Below are 14,714 nucleotides of genomic sequence, written 5' to 3'. Positions count from 1 at the left end.
AAAATTTGTATTTATTTGTATGTGTGGGCATTTTGAGCTTTATTGAGATACAATCCACACATCATACAACTCATCCATTTTAAGTGTACAATTAAATGGCTTTTAGTATATTTACAGAGCTGTGCACACAGCAGTGCATTCAATTTTAGAACCTTGCCATTACCCCCAAATAAATCCCTTACTCTTTAGCTGTCATCCCCTACAAAGTTCTAGGCAACCACTTAACTACTTTCTGTCTCTCTGGATTTGCCTATTTGGACTATTTATATGGAGTCATAAAATATTGATCTTTTGTGACTTAGCACAAAGTTTTCAAGGTTAATCCATGTTTTAGCATGTTATTGCTATTTCATTGCTATTTATGGCAGAATAATATTCTATTGTATGGCTATACCACATTTTATTTATCCATTCATCAGCTTTCGAGTATTTCAATTGTTTCCACTTTGGGACTATTATGAATAATGCTACTATGAACATTTGTGTACACATTTTTTTGTGAATATTTGCTTCCATTTGGGCCTCCTAGTTTTTACCACTAGAGTGCTAGTGGTAAAAACCCACCTGCCAATGCAGGAGATGCGAGAGACACGGGTTCGATCCCTGGGTCAGGAAGATCCCCTGGAGAAGGAAATGGCAACCTACTCCAGGACGCATGCCTGGAAAATTGCATGGACAGAGGAGCCTGGTGGGCTACCATCCATGGGAGCACCATTTTATATTCCCACCAGCAGCGCCTGAATTGCCAACATTTGCCATTATCTGCTTTTTTATTATAGCTATCCCAGTGGATATGAAACAGTATCTTATTGTATTGCATACATTTTTTTAAGCCAAGTATATTGTTCTGAGATTTAAAAAATGTATTTCTATATCTTGGGCTTCCCGCCCCACCCCCGCCCCATATATACATGTAGATCTTCTTTGTGGTTGTTAAATGCTAGGTAGTATGCCAGAGAAAAACTGGAGCCCAGCTCAGTCGTTCCCTCCTGATGGCTATCTAGGCTGTTTCCAACTTTTTATCAGTACAAACAGCATAGCGATGCACATTCTTGTTTTACATCCTTGTGCAGAGAGTAAGCATTTCTTGAGGACAGTCTTTGAAGTGGAATTGCTGGATGAAGAAATATGCACATGTGAATTTTTTTTAATGTCACAAACTATCCTCTGGAAAAACTCTACCAATTAACATTCTACCAATAGTGTACGAGAGTGTTCATTTCACTACGTCCATGCCAGCCCTGGATATTACCCCTTTCACTGGTGCTGCATCTAGTTTTCATTTGCATTTCCCTCATCAATGTGAGGTTGACTATAGGGCCATATCCCAACTGTGCTTCTCCTCCTCTTGGGCACCAGAGTGCTGCCCATTCATCTCTGTCTTCCATACTGCCAGCCCAGAGATGAAAGAAGCACCTACTGATAAATGCTGGAGTCAGGCACTGTGACTTTTGCAGTCCTATCTGACAAAAATGTGTTCTGAGACCATACAAAATTTTACAGTGTTTTAGTTCTCCAAGATTTCATTGCAGATTTTAGATCTTCTATCTGAGCTGCGCTGTCTTCTAAGCCTTAAAGAAATCAGGAATCCTTGACTCCTGGTCTAGAATGCAATTTTTTAGTGAACAGCAGAACAACTTGAATACCTGGTCAGGCTGGAACACGGGAGTATTTCAAAACAGGTCCTAGGATCCTGAGGAACAAGAAAACTCTTTGGCTAGAAACCTCCTGATACCATCATTCAAATGGAATGGAAAAAAACCTTAGGGGTCATTTAAAGCTATCTTATTTGTATAAATCAGGAGACCAAGGCCCCAGCTAGAGAAGTGATTTGCTGCAGGTCACATAACTAGTCAAGAACAGAGCTGTGAGTGCAGCCAAGATTCTGATTCCAGGCCAGTGCTCTTTCCTCAAAACATGTGGAGTCAGAGAATTCACATCTAAACCCCTTCCAAAGCTCCTCTGCTCCTAATTGGAGAGCATGACCTTTCTCAAAGCAGCACAGAGTGGGGATTAAGGGCCCTGTTTTTTGAACCAGACAGTTATACATTTAAATCCCAGCACAGCCACCAAGGTTTAGTAACTTTGCTCTTTGATCCTTAGTGTCTTCTTCTTTAACAGTTAATACTACCTACTTCAAGGATTATATTTGTAGTTATTATTATCTACCTTACAGGACTACATCAGATTTTGTTGTTCCATTGCTCAGTTATGTCTGACTCTGTTACCCCATGGATTGCAGCATGCCAGGCTTCCCTATCCTTCTCCAACTCCCAGAGCTTGCTCAAACTATGTCCATAGTGTCAGTGATGTCATCCAACCATCTCATCCTCTGTCATCCCCTTCTCCTCCTACCTTCAATCTTTCCCAGCTTTTTCTAATGAGTTGGCTCTTTGCATCACGTGGCCAAAGTATTGGTGCTTCAGCTTCAGCATCAGTCCTTCCAATGAATATTCAGGACTGACTTCCTTTAGGATTGACTGGTTTGATCTCCTTGCAGTCCAAGGGACTCTCAAGAGTCTTCTCCAACACCGCAACTGAAAAGCATCATTTCTTTGATGCTTAGCTTTCTTTATGATCCAACTCTCACATCCCTACATGACTTCTGGAAAAACCAAAGCTTTGACTAGACAGACCTTTGTTGGCAAAGTAATGTCTCTGCTTTTGAATAAACTGTTTAGGTTAGTCATAACTTTTCTTCCAAGGAGCAAGCATCTTTTAATTTCATGGCTGTAGTCACCATCTGCAGTGATTTTGGAGCCCCCCAAAATAAAGTCTGTCACTGTTTTCCATTGTTTCCCCATCTATTTGCCATGGAGTGATGGGACTGGATGCCATGATCTTAATTTTCTGAATGTTGAGTTTTAAGCCAGCTTTTTCATTCTCCTCTTTCACCTTCATCAAGAAGCTCTTTAGTTCCTTTTCACTTTCTGCCATAAGGGTGGTGTCATCTGCATATCTGAGGTTATTGATATTTCTCCCAGAAAGCTTAATTCCAGCTTGTGCTTCATTCAGCCTGGCATTTTGCATGATGTACTCTGCATATAAGTTAAATAAGCAAGATGACAATATACAGCCTTGATGTACTCCTTTCCAAATTTGGAACCAGTCCATTGTTCCATGTCCAGTTCTACCTATTGCTTCTTAACCTGCATACAGGTTTCTCAGGAGGCAAGTAAGGTGGTCTGGTATTCCCATCTCTTTAATAATTTTCCACAGCTTGTTGTGATCCACACACTCAAAGGCTTTGGCATAGTCGATAAAGCAGAAGTAGATGTTTTTCTGGAATTCTCTTGCTTTTTCTATGATCCAACGGATGTTGGCAATTTGATCTCTGGTTCCTTTGCCTTTTCTAAATCCAGTTTGAACATCTGGAAGTTCTCGGCTCATATACTGTTGAAGCCTGGCTTGGAGAATTTTGAGCATTACTTTGCTAGCATGTGAAATGAGTGCAATTTAAATGAGCCTAATTCAGTAAGCACTCATTAAACTGTGCCTTTAATTTTTCCCCTCTAACTGCCTCCTCTCTTGGGTGATTCAGCTATGAGGATATAAAGATTAATTTATCATAGCATAAAGAATTCCTGGTTCAGACTGCATGCAGTTGGGTGGATCATGTGTCCCCCACTTTGTTATTTCACCTGGGTTGGCTTGAGTTGCCACCCCCCAAGTCATTCCTTTATTAAACCAACATTCACAGCAGAGGGACTGTCCACATCCTTGTTTATCTCCACTGTATAAATTAGAAGGAGCTGAGAACAGTGGTTTGGTTTGGTTTTGATCTCAGTGGTTCTATCAACCTTCACTGCTGTTAGAATCATTTGGGAGCATTACAAAAGCACCAGAGATGGACCCCATTCCTTCACTTACCCCTTTATCCTGATCAGATTGCTTAAAAGTTCCCCTGATGATTCTCACTGAAGTCAGGCTGGAGAGCTACTGTTCTACATGAGTGCTTCTCAACTTTAACATCCATGTGAGTCACCTATAGAGCTGGGCCCCTTCCAGTCAGTAGGTCTGGAGTGGAGTCTATGATTTGCAGTTCTTACAAGTTTCCATGTAATGTGGATGCTACCAATCTGGGGAACAGTGCTTTTTATTTTTTATTAAGTATTTGTTTATTTTTGGCTGTGCTCAGTCTTCACTGCTGCAAGGGCTTTTCTCTAGTCATGGTGAGCAGGGGCTACTCTTCGTTGCAGAGCATGGGCTTCTCATTGCAGTGGCTCTCGTTACAGAGCACTGGCTCTAGTGTGTATGGGCTTTGGTAGATGTGGCCCATGGGCTCAATAGTTGTGGTTCTCGGGCTCTAGAGCACATGTTCAATAGTTGTGGTGCACAAGCTCAGTTGCTCCACAGCATGTCTAATCTTCTCAGACTGAACCCATGTCTCCTGCACTGGCAAGTGGATTCTTTACCACTGAGCCACCAGGGAGGCCCTGGGGAACACTCTTTGATAACCGCTGATATAGATGAACCTGAGTGGACCTTTGGGTTTTTTTCCTTCCCAGCGTCATTTTCCACTCTGGTAAGAGCTCGTGACTTGCCTTTAGTGAACTACGCATCCTCATATCTTAGGCCACAGATGTAAGTGGCCTCCCAACTTCAGAGGCAAGAACATGACCAATTCTGGCCAGTAAACAGAATCTGCACCCTGGCTCCAGCGAGTGATTGGTTCAGCAATGGGCACGTCACTTAACAGTCAAGTGAGAGTCAGCCCTGGTACTTTTGGTGGAACTCTTGGGAAGAAGCGCTAAGCTGGTAAGATGGAAGCCTGGGGCTGCTTGGGAAGACCCTGCCCAAGGATGAAGCAGGCAAAGGAGAGCAGAGGAGACTAGAAGAGACCAAGTCCTGATGATAACCTTCTTATCTCCTGGATCCAGCCAAGCCTGAATTCAGACCTAAATATTGCAGTTATCTGGGTCAATAAATTCCCTTTTGGTACATCACAGGGACTATAACCAACATTTTATAATACCTTTCAGTGGAGTATAATATATAAAAATATCAAATCACTATGTTGTGTATCTGAAACGAATATAACATTGTAAATCTACATTTCAACAAATAAATTCTCTTTTTAGCTTAGGCCAGTTTGAGGTAGGTTTTGTCATGTGCAGTTCAAGAAGTGCTGGGAATTACCTGGTGGTCCAGTGGTTAGGACTCTGTGCTTTCACTGCCAAGGGCCTAGTTTTGATTCCTGGTTGGGGAACTAAGATCCCGAAAGCCATGCCACTTAGCAAATAAAAGAAAGAGTGCTGCCTACATGGAATATCTAAAGTGCCTTCCCACCCAGAGACTGGGTGGGACTCCAGGTTCTATCCTGGTTGCTGCTCCCATTAGGCAATGATCTTCCAAAAGCCACCAGAACGGAGCCGCAGAACTCCTAGAGGTCATTTAGTGCCATTCTCCTCCTTGTTTCTGTGGGGAGACCTGGGCCACAAGGAGGGGCGAGGTCGTGTCCTGAGTCATGCATACAACAAAGCCGAAAGGATATCAGATCTTGGCTCTGTCAATAAATCCACCCAAACCAGTGGGTGATAACAGCCACCAGTGCGATGCCAAAACACTGACAAGTCTCCTTCTCAAGGACACCCACGGAGGGACGGAGGCTCCCTCCTTCAGCATGAGAAACAGTGTTTCTGTGTCTCAGTTTCTCTAATTGCAGTTGAACAAACACAGAGGTAAATTCTATTGTTCTTAATAAAATGGAGTTTATGGAAATAGGGAAATTTTTTTTCAGGGGACAAATATGAGCAAAAAGAGGAAAATAAAACCCCCAGTAATCTCACCACTTGTGCCAACATTGACAACATTTGAGGAGCGTGTTCCTTTGTGTTTGTTTGCTTTATCTATAAAGATTTACGTCAGGTAAGGTGGAGACTGGCCCTGAGAGACCCAAACTACCTTCAATCAGGAATGAATTGGGGTGAGTCTTAGAAGTGAAAGAGGAGGAGATTTCTTCCAGTCTTGGGGGTTGTATCAGACAGGGTTCTTCGTGCAAGCACCAGAAATGAGAGAGGAGGGGATTCTTTTGGAAGACCAATGGGAGCTTACATAATTGATAAAAGACTAGAAGAGCAGACTTGGGTCAGCAGGAGTTAAGGAAACTCTGAGGGTCAAGAAGAAGAAAGTAGGAGAACCGTCATTCACTTGATAGGGACATAGGTCAGGATGCTATCCGTGATCCACCATGGCTATTGCCACAAAGAGAATGACCAGAAACCATTCCTCTGTCCTTGCCAGAGTGAAAGTCTTGAGGAAAGAGCATTTGAGACCACATGTTCCCCGCTAGTTCATCCAGGTAAAAAGAAGAGGGACCTGATCTCTTTGACTTCGACTGGAGGAGGCCAGCCGTGGAAGGAAGGATTCAAGAAGTACTGCTCCCTCAAAATAGTCAGGGAGGGACAATTTTCCTTAATGAAACTAGGGTGCCCTGAGGAGGGGGATGGGTGGGGTACAGCCTCAAACCAAGAGTTACCTTCTAGAGAGCTAGAGAGGGGAAGAGCTTCAGGGCTGCTGCTTCTAGGGCCAGTTTATCACTGATGCTGCATATCAGTCTCAACCCACTACCCCAGCACACTGTTGACACCCCTGGGAAATAAAGCAACCATTTTTGAGTGTAAGTGGAAATAAAGAGCCATAACTTTGGGTGTCCAGGCTATGTGTCATAGGGTGTGTGCAAGAAAAGTTTCTTCCTTTTCCCAAATCCCCCTGGGAAGCACCTGCAGGACCAGTGAGATGGAATTTGCCTCCATCAATGAAGTGGTTTCCTTAGAGGGCAGGGGCTGTACCTGGTGCTGGGTATTGTTGACTGTGTGTCCCCAGGCTCTGGAGATGTGTTAGAGGAGCACTGACTGAGGGCAACCCAGCTGCCCGTTTTTAACAGTGTCCCCATGTGGCAGAATTCAGCAACTGCAGAATACACACCTGTCAGGCTTCCAGGTTTTTCTCCTTCAGGAGATGACAATGAGAACTGCCCCTTTGGACTAAGTAACTGCTCTGAGAAGGCAATAGCACCCCACTCCAGTACTCTTGCCTGGAAAATCCCATGGACGGAGGAGCCTGGTGGGCTACAGTCCATGGGGTCGCTGAGGGTCGGACACAACTGAGCAACTTCACTTTCACTTTCCACTTTCATGCGTTGGAGAAGGAAATGGCAACCCGCTCCAGTGTTCTTGCCTGGAGAATCCCAGGGACGGGGGAGCCTGGTGGGCTGCCATCTATGGGGTCGCATAGAGTCGGACATGACTGAAGTGACTTAGCAGCAGCAGCAACTGCTCTGAGAGTTATCCTGGAAGGGAGGACCCCATGTTGGGGAGAGAGTCATTCTCAGAAGAGATGAGATGGGAACTCAAGTCATTCAATTTCAGTAGTAAAAATCACATGACACAGCATCCTTCTACACAAAACCCAATTCACCAAGATCCTTCTGTTACTGATCTCCTACTGGCTACAATCTATCCAGCTCTCCTTGAATCTGTCTCACAGTTTTCCATCATACATAACCATGGGAATAGCATGCATCTGCTTGTCCACTGTCTTGCTCAAATTTAGACGTACGTGCTAACTTGCTTCAGTCATGTCCAACTCTTGGCGACCCCATGGACTATAGCCCGCCAGGCTCCTCTATCTATGGGATTCTCCAGGCAAGAATGCTGGAGTGGGTTGCCATTTCCTTCTCTAGGGGATCTTCCCAACCCAGAAATCAAGCCTGCATCTCGTACGTCTCCTGCATTGGCAGGCAGGTTCTTTACCACTAGTGCCACCTGGGAAACCTATGTTGCTGTCATTTCCTTGTCAAAGAGGGACTTAAGGGGCTTACTGAAGGGAAGTGAAGGTACTGAATCCCTGACATTCAACGTCCCCTTAATTTCTGTGGGTAGTTTGTTGGAGACTCACATTGCACTGGAAGTTTGGAGTCTTGATCCTCGTCTCTAGCTCGTCCATTAACTTGCTGTGTGATCTTGAGCAAGTTGCTGGAGCTTTCTGAACTCCACATCCTTCCACATTGTCCACTTTAGGGGCTGTTCATTGGTTTGAAAGAAGTTAACGTTGCAGAAACCTAGAAAAGACAAAACAAATAATTATTAACAACAAGTAATACGGGGAGATTTTCTGCTGCAGTACTGGCTTTTCTGTGTCTGCAGAGCTAAGGAAACAGGAAATAGGATTTTGGTTCAGAAAAACTGCTGTTAAGGGATATTTCTGTGTGTTGGTGTACATGTATTTGAATGTCCCTCCGATTCATATTTCTCTCTGGGTGTTCCTCTGTGTCTCTATCTCTCCCCTTCCCCTACTCCTTCCGGACCTTTTCCCAGTCTTACCCCGGCCAGAGCCGAAGTGTTATCATGAGTGATAGTCCCCTTAAATCAGGTCTGTCCTGCCCTAATGGTTGCAGTAGGCAAAATCAGGCCAAGTCAAAACAGTCTCTGGGCTTTTCTGGCTCCAGACTTGAAAGACAGAGCTTTTCAGTCTCTTGCAAGTCCTAGTTAAACAGGACCTCAGTGTCAGATCAGGGCCGAGGAACTCCAGGCTGCTGTACTCGGCTCCTGGGGATTGGGGTGAAGAGACAGGAAGGGGAGGGGAATTTGCCAGCACTTGGAGACTGACAGCTTCTGGCCAAGGTAGGCAGCACTGATGCCACCAGCTCAGCCCTGCCTCTTGCCCACCCAGTGGCCTTCACCTGCTTTCTGCCTCTAGAGCCTCTGGGATCAAGACAAACCTGGGTGCAAATCCTGACTCCCCCCACCTATTCAGTATGTAACCTTGGGCAAGTCATCATTAACCTCTAAGAATTCGGTTTCTTTGTCTGGGAAATGAAGATGAAAAGAGGTAAGGTATAAGGACCGGGTTGAACAATAGTATAGCATAGAGCAGGAGTCAGCCAATCATGGGCTGCCTACCAAATCTGGCTCACTCTCTATTTTTGTGTGACCCTGCAAGCTAAGAATTTGTGTTTGTGTGTGCTCAGTCATTTCAGCAGTGTCCTACTCTTTGAGACCCCATGAACTATAGCCCTCCAGGCTCCTTTGTCCATGGGATTATCCAGGCAAGAATACTGGAGTGGGTTGCCATTGTTTCTAAATGACTGGTGGTGGGGTAGGGAGGGGACAAAAGAAAAAGTAATATTTCCTGACTCTGAACATGATATGAAATTCAAATTTCAGTGTCTCTAAAGAAAGTTTTATTGGCACACAGTCACGCTCATTTATTAATGTGTTGTCTAGGACAATAGAACTGAGTCATTGGAACAGGGACTGTATGTGATACTCAATACCTAAAGTACTATCTGGCCCTTTACAGAAGAAGTATGCATACCCTTGGCACAGGTTTAAGAGTATAAACCACCTGGGTTCAAATCTCTGTTCTGTCATTTCCTAATTTCGTAACTCTGGGAAGGTCACTTAATTCATATGTGCCAGAATTTTTTCTTCTGTAAAATGCAACTAACAATTGTGATTAGAGGTTGTTTTCAGGATGAAATGAGTTAGTATTTGTAAAGCACCAGGACCAATGTCTACATGCAGTAATATGTAAGCAAACAAACAAGATCATGTATATGAGGAATTAAGCAATGATTTTGTGTTGTGTATTTGGTTGGAAGGAAACTCAGAAGCAATGGTGGCTTTATCCTTGATACCGTCCTGGGCAACAGTTTTTTTTGGTCAGAAACCTCAATAAAGAGGTAAGACAGTGGAATGCATGGAGGGTATGGTTGGGAGTAACTGGGGGAGGGTGGAATTGGACTCCTAGAGACCCTGTCAGGAACCAATGTATGGACTATACAGATAACAATTTGGAGGGCAAAGCCTATGTGTGGCTGATTACAGAGATACTAATGTCTGTTTTGTCATTTTTTGTGGGGGGGGGTGGTTTTGCTGCTATTGAATATTAAAAAGAAAGAGAGCTGGTTTCTTATCTCCTCCTTGATCACCTCACCTCTTCAAGAGCAGAAGACTTTTGATTCATGTAGTCTTAAAAAGAAATTGAAGGGTGGAGGCAGTTCTGCCAAGGTGGGAGAGGGTTTGGAAGACTTGAGGTGACTGAGGAGACATGACCTGGTAGCAGCACATATAATATCCATTTTAATACAAAGCAAAATGTGCTACACCAAAGTGAGTACACTGTCAGGCCACATTAATAGAAGTAGGTATGGTAGAAAGAGGGCAGTTATGTCTTTCTACCTACTATGGGCAGCCCATTTCCTACCCTAGGCAATTTAAGAGAGATTAGAATAGATGGGAATCCACCTGCCAAAGCAGGGGACACAGGTTCGATCCCTGGTCCAGGAAGATTCCACATGTTGCAAGGCAACTAAGGCTGTGCAGCACAAATACTGAGCTCATGCTCTAGGGCCCTTGAGCCACAACTACTGAGCCCGAGTGCCGCCACTACTAAAGCCCGTGTGCCTAGTTCCAGTGCTCCAGTGCTCCACAACAAGAGAAGCTGTCGCAATGCAAAGACCATGCACCACAACAAAGAGTAGCCCCCACTCACCACTAGAGGAACCCTGTGTGCAGCAATGGGAGAAGACTCAGCACAGCCAAAACTAAATAAATTAATTAAAAAGCCGTCTACATTTGTTGGCATCCCCCACCTTCTTGTCAGTTGCACTGGGTTCCTCCCCACCCTCGTCATTCCTGGTACATAGGAGCAGTTGGTAAATGCCAGTAGCTCCCAGCTTCCAAACATTCTCAGTTATGCGGAACTCACCCACTCTTTCCTGTGAAAGGCGGGCCTGGAGGATGAATCCCACTGCAGATCAAGAATTCTACTTTATCAGTAGCTACAAAGACATTAACCTGATCCCTGGGCTTGGGTCGGGGCGGGGCGTTGGTCAAAGTTTAGCTTGTTTGGGAACTCTTGGAATCACCTGGCCTCAGGAAGTCCTGTGTTCCCCAGTGGTCTCAGAGAGTGAGTGGCCCATCTCAAAGTCTTCAGTGACCTCTGCCATGTGTCTATAGCCTGATTTCCTAGCCTTATCTCCCATTACTCCCCTCTATACTTGCATGACTCAGCCAAAGGAGAGCACAGTTCAGCTTTTTCAAAAGCACATGCTATATTAGTTGCTTTTTGGTTGCGAGGGGCAGAACGCCAACTCAGACTGGGTTGACCAAGAAAGGAAGACTCATTGGCTCATGTCACCAAGATGTACAGAGCTGTCTGGCATCAGGCCCAGTTGGATCCAGCACCTTAGGATCTCTCTATCTCATTCTCTCGGCTTAGTGTGAGCTTCATTTGCATACCAACTTTCCTTTAGGAAGTCGTAAAATGGTTACTGAAAGCTCTAGGCTCAAATCTGGAACTCAACAACCCTAGTATAAATAGAATTTCACTTCCCCAAGAGTTTAAGCTCAAGGCTCAGGAAGTGGCTCTCAGAAAACAGACTGGGGTTATTGTCCATTCCAAATCAAGTCCTGTGGCAAAAGGCACTGAACAGTGATTGAACAGGCTCAAGTCACATGCCCCAGGGTGCAAGGGAAGAGACCCCGTTAACAGTTGGGAGTGGACTTCCCTCAGACAGTAAAGCTTCTGCCTGCAATGCGGGAGACCTGGGTTTGATCCCTGGGTCAGGAAGATCCCCTGGAGAAGAAAATGGCAACCCACTCCAGTACTCTTGCCTGGGGAAGTCCATGGACTGAGAAGCCTTGTAGACTACAGTCCATGGGGTTGCAAAGAGTCAGACATAACTGAGTGACTTCACTTTCACTTTTCCAATACAAGGATTACAGGTTCAATCCCTGGTCAGGGAGCAAAGTTCCCACATGCCTCTAAGCCAAAAAAAAAAAAAAAGAGTTAGGGGTACAGTGAGAGTCAGTGTTGCTTACACACATGATCTGAGAGTGGGAAAGGGTGATCCTTAAAGACAGTGTGCATTCTGTGCTTCAGAGGAGGGGAAATGGGTGATGGGCATGCAGTAGCACAGGCCCACAACCACACATGCTGTACCACTCCTTCTGGCTACCTAGTGAGCTAGCATTAGTCTGACAGAGAGCAAGGGAAGTAAAGCCAGGAGGGGCATCTCTGGATGTTGGCGGGTAAGTCCTGTGTTTCTTTAGGACACCTTGCTAGCTCTGGGAGGGGAATGGAGGGGAGGATGAGGAAGCCATGGGGAGGATTTTGAAATCTGAAAGTCGACCTTCCTGCAAAGATCATGACTAATGAAAAGAAGGATGCCTCTGGAGCTTGGGCCCAGAATCAGGGAGGAAAATCCAGGGAATTGGGGAGGAATCGTGGAGCAGACACTACCCAACACACTTCCTCCCCTTCCATCCTTCTCGAAGAGCCCTCTACTGTTCAGGTGTCCACTCAGCCCAGACTCACGGTGCATCAGATTGGTCCAAGCTTATCACAATGCCCCACCCTTCTTGCCAACAACTGAACTAAGTCTGAATGTGTGATGTAGTTCTGACCAATGACCAGTGGCTTTTCAGAACCATTTTCTTTACAGACAAAAAGAAACACATAGGAAGACTCAGACCATCTCCCTGTGCTGGACATTGTCATGTTTGGAAGTGCAGCAGCTATCTTGTAGCCAAGAAGAGAGTCAGACGGAAGGCCTTGTGACTCCTGAAGAAGACAGACAAGAAAAATTGAAAGAACCTGAACCTTTGCTTATTACACTGAGCCCCCAAATTAATCAATCCTGGAATCATCCTACTTTGGGCTTCTTAGAGTGTAGTACAATAAATTATCCTTGTTGCTCAGGCCCATCACATTGGAGTCCTCTCTTACTGTGGCCACAGGACACTAAGTGACTCAGATAGGCTCTGATTATTGAAAGAGCTTCTGAAGAGAGAGGACATTTCCAACACTGGGTGTGGAGGCTCTAAGCATGTTGCACAGCCCCTCTGGAACACATAGAGTAGTAGAAAAAGGATGTACTTCAGAGACTCGTACGCCTAGATTTGTCGCCTACTAGCTGTATGCCCTTGAATACATTCATTCACCACCTCACTAGGCCTCAGTGTTCTCATCTGTAAAATAGGAAGAATAACCTGTACTTCATCAAGCTGTTGTGAGGGTCAAGACCATGTACAGAGTTCTGACATATAATGGCCACATATGGAAGGATCACTTTTGTCTGTACATCATTGGACAAGGATCTCAATGATGTCCACACAATGATTGATAAAGTAGTGACCCTTTATCAGAACCCCCTCAGAAGCTTCTTGAAGAATCCAGATTCCTGGACTCCATCAATGGGAATCAAGAGTCAATAGATCCGAGGTGGGGTCTGTCTGTGTATTAGTCTGGACTCTTTCAGTCACAAATTGCAAAAATCCAACTCAAAGTGACTGAAGCAAAAGCCAAAAAAAAAAAAAAAAAGGAGAAAGAAAACAAAAAAAGAAAATAGTAATTTATTGGCTCATGCATTTGAATAGCCCAGAGGAGTAAACTTCAGACATGGCTGGATCTAGGTGCTCATAACATGTTATGAGCTCACTCTCTCTCTCTTGTCATTCTTTGTCACAATTTACCTCTGTGTTGATTTCATTGTTAGCCAGCAGTTCCAGTCTGACAGCTACCAGCCTCTGAAAAAGAGAGTATCTTTTCCCCTACAGCTCTGCCAAAATCCTGGGGCTGCCCACTCCAGCCTAGTTTAGACGCCTAGGCAGATTACTCTGTGACTGGCCCAGCCTGGGTAACATGCTCACCCCTGGAGACCACCCAAACTCCGTGGGTCTATGTGAGGCAACAATAGCTCTCTAAAATAGGGGCTCTTTTCAGAAGAATAGGAAATGAGTGTTGAGCAGATGAACACACTACAGATCTCACAATCTTTTTCACCAAGTTGTCTGGTTGATTCTGACACACAGGCAGGTTTGGGAATGACTGTTGGACAGATCACTGGTTTTAGGACTCACTAGAGCCATGGAAGGCATGAAGGCAGAAGGAGAAGGGGATGACAGAGGACGAGATGGTTGGATGGCATCACTGACTCAATGGACATGAGTTTGAGCAAACTCCTGGAAATGGTGAAGGACTGGAAAGCCTGGCGTGCTGCAGTCTGTGGGGTCGGAAAGAGTCAGACACGACTGAGCGGCTGAACAACAGAGCCACAGAATCCCTCTCTTCCTAGAAAATCTTAAACAGAAGCATATAAACAAAATAGACCCCGAAGTGGTCCTTTGGGGTGGAAAAGTGGGCTTCTATCATTCCCCAAGCAGCCCCTAAAGCCCCCTAAAAGCTCCCTGCTTTCACTGTTTGCTGAGGTCCCTTTCGCTCTTACCCTCCAGTCCTGCATTTGGGTGCAGTGGACTGGATGGGGTGGGGTGAGATCTCAAAGAGCTAACCTAACGCTGTCCCCACTTCCAGCCCCACCCGCGCCTCGGCAGTCAGTGCCAGAGGAGTAAATAGGGCCAGGAGGGGCCAGCGGCTGACTTAGGAGGTGCGTCAGACATGCCACATCGGATGCTTCTAGCTTTGAAAGCCCATCCTGGCCCGAGGCCAAATGGCTTCCAGGGCTCTGCAGAGCGCTGGGCCCTGGGGCTGCGTGGGCGTTGATGACCTGCCTGTCTGCCAGTGACAGAGGGGATGGCGGCAGCACTGTGTCCGCGGTGGCAGGAGGAGACGCTGCGGGACACACTTGCTGGGGAGGCATGGTGGGGGATGAAGTCAATTTCACACTTTATTAGTCAGTCTGGGGCCAACTGAGGCCATCCTGAAACTGGGCTGAGGTCCCTCCTCCCTTTGCCAGCAAGAAAGGCCTT

The sequence above is a fragment of the Bos indicus genome, chromosome 7 (assembly GCF_029378745.1).
Source record: "Bos indicus isolate NIAB-ARS_2022 breed Sahiwal x Tharparkar chromosome 7, NIAB-ARS_B.indTharparkar_mat_pri_1.0, whole genome shotgun sequence".
In the NCBI taxonomy this organism is placed as follows: domain Eukaryota; kingdom Metazoa; phylum Chordata; class Mammalia; order Artiodactyla; family Bovidae; genus Bos; species Bos indicus.
The sequence above is the reverse complement of the archived record's forward strand: the minus strand, read 5'-3'. Positions refer to the sequence as shown.